Here is a 7068-nt window from a genome sequence, read left to right as displayed (position 1 = left end):
TAACAAAAAAGTAAATGTGCTTAATATGTAGCAAAGGGAAGCAGTAGAGGGTGCTGGCAGATGTATAAGTAAATTGCTGTAAGGAAGGGAAAATTGAAATGAGGACCAGTTAAAAAATAGATACCTCATTGTGGAGAAAAAAGGACCAACCGTTTGCAACTAAAGAAGTTATGGCAACTTTCCTGTATGTTGATTCATTTGAACTAAACCCCCCAAAAAGGAGGCTGATCTTAGGAGAATGAGAATGAGTTGGAATTGGGAAATATATGATTACAGTGAACCCATAAGAACAAAATGAGAAAGGCACTTAAGTTCATACTAAGGAGTTTTGCTCTGAAGTTTTGCTGTTCAAGAAGGATAATGCTATATTGTATTTGTTCAGGGAAGAAAAATATTGCTTATTGAATAGAGAGGAGAGACCAGAAGGATGAATGAAATTAGTGAGATATTAAACTGAAAGTGGTTGTGAGGTTCCAAGATGATGGAATAGGGGATGACATACTGTGCTAGGCTAGAGATAAACAGTAAAAAAAAAAAAAAAAAAAGTGCTGGAAATGCACTCTCAGGGGAAAATTGCAGAGGAAACCGGAAACCCACTGGACATTCCAGAAGAGGAAGAGGAATGTCATGGACCTGTGTGGAGTGTGCAGACATGCAGCATGACCATGAACACACCTGCAGCAGCTCAGACTCAGAGTGGGTAGCAGCTTGGAGATGGCGGTAAGACCTGAGTGCAGCAACCCATGGTGATATAGCCAGAGGGAGAGCATGGCATGAGTCTGGACTGGAGCCCTGGGAGCTAGCAGTTGCTAGTGGTTGTCTGCGGACCCAGTGGAAGTAGAGGGGGCATGTTTCAACAGTTTGCCGCCACATGTGTGTTGATTTTTTAAACTGCCACTTTACCAAATTCTTCTATGAGTTCCAGTAGTCTCTTAGTGGAGCCTTTTGACCCCTTATATAGAGAATCATGCAATCTGCAAATAGGGATAATTGGATTTCCTCCTTTCCACTTTATATCTCTTTGATTTATTTTTCTTGCCTAATGCTTCTGGCTAAAACTTCCAGGACTACATTGAATACCAATGGTGAAAGAGGGCATCCTTGTCTGGTTCCAGATCCTGGTAGGAATGCTTCCAACTTTCTCTCATTCAGTAAGATACTGACCATGTGTTTGTCATAAATTGTCTTGATCGTGCTGAGGAATGTTCCTTCTATACCCAATTTGCTTAAGGTTTTCATCATGAAAGGATGTTGTACCTCATCTCTACATATATTGAGATAACCATGTTTTTTTCTTCAGTGTGTTAATGTGATGTATCATACTGATTTATTTGTGAATGTTGAACCATACTTGCACACCAGGGATAAATACACTTGGTCTGTAAGAATGATTTTTCTGATGATGTGTTTTTTATTCGATTGGCTGGTATGTTGTTGAGTATTTTTGCGTGTACTTTCATCAGGGAAATTGTTCTACAGCGTTATGTATCTGTTGTATCCTTTTTAGGTATAGGAATTAAGGTGATGCCAGCTTCATAAAAGGAGTTTGAGATGATTTAGCCCTTTCATTAGTTTTGAATTGCTTGAGAAGAATTGGAATTAATTCTTCTTCTTCTTCTTCTTCTTTTTTTTTTTTTTTTTTTGACAGGCAGAGTGGACAGTGAGAGAGAGACAGAGAGAAAGGTCTTCCTTTTGCCGTTGGTTCACCCTCCAATGGCCGCCGCGGTAGGCGCACTGCGGCCGGCGCACCGCGCTGATCCGATGGCAGGAGCCAAGCGCCTATCCTGGTCTCCCATGGGGTGCAGGGCCCAAGGACCTGGGCCATTCTCCACTGCACTCCCTGGCCACAGCAGAGAGCTGGCCTGGAAGAGGGGCAACCGGGACAGGATTGGTGCCCCGACTGGGACTAGAACCCGGTGTGCCAGCGCTGCAAGGCAGAGGATTAGCCTAGTGAGCCGCGGCGCCAGCCTGGAATTAATTCTTCTTTAAATATCTGCTAAAATTCAGCAGTGAAGCTGTCCAGCCCTGGGATTTTCTTGTTGGGAGCATTTTCATCACTGATTCTATCTCCCTCTTAGTTATCGGTCTGTTTAGGTTTTCTATGTCTTCATGGCTCAATTTTGTTAGGTTGTATGTGTCTAGGAATCTATCCATTTCTACTAGATTTCTCAATTTGTGTCCATGAAACTCTTTGTAGTAATTCCTGGTGATTCTTTTTATTTCTGTAGTACCTGCTGTTAGATCTTTTTCATCTCTTATTCTTTATTGGTTTTGGTCTTATCCCTTTTTAAATTTTCTTTTATTTTGTCATTTGAACCAATGGTATATCAGTTTTGTCTACTTTTTCAAAAAGCTAGCTCTGTTTCACTGATCTTCAGCTTCAATTTTATTATTTCTTCTTTAATTTTAATCATTTCTTTTATCCTACTAATTTTAGGTTTGGTTGTTGTTTTTCTACATCCCTGAGATGCATTGAAAGCTCATTTGTTTGGTGCCTTTCCAATTTCTTAATGTAGATACCAATTGCTATAAATTTCCCTCTTAATCTTGCTTTTGCTATATCCCATAAGTTTTGATATGTTATATTGCTATCTTCATTTGTTTCCAGAATTTTTTTTTTATTTCTCTTTTGATTTCATCAAGGACCACTGTTCTCTGCATGCTGTTCATTCTCCATGTGTTTGCATTTCTTCTAGAGATTCTTGAATTGTTGATTTCTAGCTTCATTCCATTGTGGTCAGAGAAGATTCATGCTATGATTTTCAGTTTTTTTTTTAAATTTCCTCAGACTTGCTTTATGGTCTAGCATATGGTCTATCCTAGAGAAAGTTCCATGCACTCGTGCAAAGGATGTTTGTCCTGCAACTGTTATATGAAAAGTTCTGTAGATATCCACTAGGCCCAGCCAAACTCTGCATACCATTCATGCATCCACAGTGTTTCCACACTCCTAGCATACAATGCTCCCACTGTCATGGGGTGCTGAGGATCCACTCTGCCCTGTCAGTCTGTCCCACCGACAGAGAGGCAGAGATGCTCCCTGACCCAAATACCTGTGGGTACTCCTCCTGGGCAATATGAGTCCCAGAACCTGTGATGAGTTGGGGGGCTGAGGGCACCTCACAGCCCTATGTGGGCACCCAGCTCTCCTGTCAATCCTCCCAGTGAGACTTACATGTCTCCTCCTGGCTGGTTGCTGGTGTACAAACTGGTGCAGCTGTTACATATATCCAAAATGGCACCCATACCCTCTGCCAGTTCTAGGGCACCACTATTGGAGGTCAGAGAAAGAGAAATATGCCCCCCCCCTTTGTCTTCTAGCTTGACAGGTACCCTGTCTCCCACTGATGTTTACACCAGACTCACACTAAGCTCTCTCTGCAACTATATCAACAGTGGCTTGGACTGCTGCAGCCTGGTCTCACCTCACTCTCCAAAGCTGGTCCTGAGGGTCTCAGCTCCTGAGGTTTTCTGTTGTTTCTATACTTGTGCTGTGCATCCACATCCTCCTTGTAGAGCCACAGTGTCCATCTTTCTTTTGTGGAGTTTCTACTGTAGTTTTATCCCTAATTCTTCCCTGAGATTGCAGTCTCCTCGTTTTTGTTTTTTAACTATCTTTCTCTAGTGTGGAGCAGTAAGCTCCCTCCCTATTCTGCCATCTTGGAATCCCTCTTTCATTATTTTGTTTACGTATTTCCTTTAAGTCCAAATAATGCTATAGGTTGCACTTAGAAGGTGTTAAATACAGGTTCATAGACTATATCAGTTAAACACAGCTGTCTGAGTACAATATGATCAGAAAATAGAGAGGCATAGGAACATTTATTCTATATTTTCCCATTGAGATTCACCAATGTGAACGTTCATGTTTCAGGTACAATCTGAAATATACAGTATTAACAGTGAAGAGGGAATAATATTTTCCCTGATAATAAATGCATGGGCAAAAATCTATTTCTTACAGTGAAAATCTGCAATAAAAATGAAAGCATTCATGTGTCTTAAATAGATCCATTCTTTGTGCATGCAAGAATTTAGAGAATTCTTTCATCCCTCCTCATATACCTTGAAAACATTCATAACAAGTTTAAGAGCACTGGAGACTGCCTAGTACAATGTCCACAATTAAAAGAAGAGGAGGGTTGGTGCTGTGGCACAAAAGGTAAGGCTTCCACCTGCAGTGCCAGCATCCTATATGGGCACCAGTTCCAGTCCTGGCTGCTCCACTCCCATCCAGCTCTCTGAGATGGCCTGGGAAAGCAGTAGAAGATGGCCCAATTCCTTGGGCCCCTGCACCCATGTGGGAGACCCAGAGGGAGCTCCTGGCTCCTGGCTTCATATCAGCTTCAGATAGGCTGTTATGGCCATATGGAAGAGTGAAACTGCAGATGGAAGACTCTCTCTTTTCTCTCTCCCCTCCCCCACACTCTGCCTTTGCCTCTCTGTAACTCTGCTTTTCAAATAAATAAATAAATCTTTAAAAAAAAAAAAAAAGAAAAGAAAGAGGAGGAAACGGATTTAGAGTGGAGTGTTTTTTCTTTAAGTGTCACTTGTTGATTTTTATATTTTATTTTATTTGTTTATGGATCTGATATACTTGGGCTGCTACTAGTATATGTACCTAACCCTTAGTCAGCAGGAAAAGCAACTTAATTTTAAATCACTGTATATGTGTGCATATATATATATATATATATCCATATTTTCCCACAAAAAATAATGCTATGCTCAGCATGTGAGCCTGTAAAAAATAGCAGATTTATTGCTTTTAACAGTAATAAACTATAAGTTTATGCCCTTTATTTGAATAATTTATGTAAAAATTCCATGGTGAAAAGTAGATTTATGTTGAAATCTATGAGGTGGTTTAGTAGGTGTTTTAATAGGATTTTTTTTCAGTTTTTCAAAATCAAATATGAGGCGTAACATAAGTGACATCAGAATCATGAACTGTATATGAAAATTAGTACAGAAATAAACTGAAGTCATCTTTTTCACTTTCTAATTATAGAACATTTAGGTTCCCTAAAAATGTTGATTCTCTTGCTCTTTCCCCTTATGGAACTTGTAGTAATGTGTGATTTTCTGAATAAAATGCTATTTCCTCTGATCATCATGATTAGGTGGCTGATTCTACTTTTAACATTTTTTATAGTGCTACCTTTGCTGAAATGCACAAATGCAAATCTAGAAAGTAACAAAAAATAAGAAAATTATAAGGGAATGCCTCATATTCCTTATAACTGTCGCATCTGTCAAGGTTTATATCCCTTTCTTACTGAATATATTTTTCTTCTGCAAAATGTCTTTTCTACACACAAAAATTCACTTGTTAAGTTAAATCATATTATAGGATTTCATAAGTATATGGAAGAATAAACTTCAAATCATTGAATATTCATTATTGTGGCCATATATTTAATAAATAGTAAAAACAAACCGAACACTCATATTATTCTGTTTCCATGTCTACACAAACACTAAACCAATCACTATGTTGTATTTTTAACAATTTTTGCATTTCATTCCTTTTTCATATATAGAACAAAATAATTTATTATTGAGGGTAAAAAACTTAAAGTTTACTGATGATGACTATTTTTCACTATTGTAAACTTTGTCTAGAAAATAATTCCTTTATGAAACACAAACTCACTTTCCAATAAAAATCTCTTGCAACTAAAAAGCAATTATAGTAAGTTTGCAGTGTGCAGTGTACAAAGTTTATAAATGAATCAACCATTTTCCTATAAGCTAACAATATAAAATTGATATTAAAATTTCAAAAACACATTATAGTTTATATGACAAATAAAATGAGATAGGAATAAATCTAGCAAAGTGTATGTAAGATCTATATGAGAAAGTCTGCCACACCCTAACAACTAAATAAGTATATAGATATCCCATGTCCGGGGTTAGGAATACTGAATATTGTTATGATATAATTGACTTAGGCTAGTGTGTGCTGCAAGTTAAGCCGCCACCTGCAACGCTGGTGTTCCATATGAACAAAGGTTTAAGTGCTAGCAGTTCCAGTTCCAATCCATCCCACTGTTAATACATTTGGGAAAGCAACGGAAGATGATGCAAGTCCTTGGCACCCTGTACCCATGTGGGAGACCTGGTTGGCATTCCAGGCTCCTGGCTTCAGTTGGCTCAGCCCGGCCATTGTGGCCATTTTGAAAATGAACCAGGGGTAAAGATTATCTCTCTCTCTACCCCACCATGTCACTCTTCTTTTCAAATAAATATTTTTAAAAAGAGATAATTTATTGTCATATTGATCTACATATTCAATGCAGTCTTAATCAAAGTGCCAGAAAATTGTTTTGTGGATATTGACAAACTTTTCTTAAATGAATATGGAAAAGCACAAGACTGTAAGTAACCAAAAGAATATTTAAGGAGAAAAATAAAGTCAGAGATTGACACCACTCAGTTTCAGAACTTCTTGTAATTGAACAGTAATGAACATAGTGCAACACTTTTAAAGAAAAATGCATCAATGGAACATTATAGAAAACTTATATTCAATCAACTAATCTTTGACAAAGTAAAGGTAGTTCTGGAAAGAAAAAGGAATTTTTAAACAAAGCTGATTTCCTCATAGATAAGTAGGAGAAAGACAAGAATTAAACACACACCTTACCCTCTTCTAAAAAGTAAATCAAATGGATCATAAACCTATATGGGTAGGAGAAAATCTATGTGATTTGTTTGCCAATGCCTTTTTAGGTACAACTCCAAAGCCAGGATCTATGAAAGAAATTTTGGATAAGTTGGAATTTATTAAAATTAAAAATTATACTCAGCAAAAGTTATTATCACAATAATATGAAAACAAGCCATAGACAGAAAAAAAATGCATCTGCAAGAGATATACCTGATGAGCATTAATATGGGAGATATACAGAAAACCCTTAAAATATTTCAACATGTTAAAAAAATGGTCAAATGTTCCAGTGCTCATGTAATCAAAGCAGATAGCAGATGACAATTAAGCATATGAAAAAAATCATTTCATTAGGAAACTCAAATTAAACAAGGAGATGAATATGCCACTCT

The sequence above is a fragment of the Lepus europaeus genome, chromosome 11, assembly GCF_033115175.1.
Source record: "Lepus europaeus isolate LE1 chromosome 11, mLepTim1.pri, whole genome shotgun sequence".
NCBI classification, from domain to species: domain Eukaryota; kingdom Metazoa; phylum Chordata; class Mammalia; order Lagomorpha; family Leporidae; genus Lepus; species Lepus europaeus.
This window is presented reverse-complemented; position numbering follows the sequence as displayed.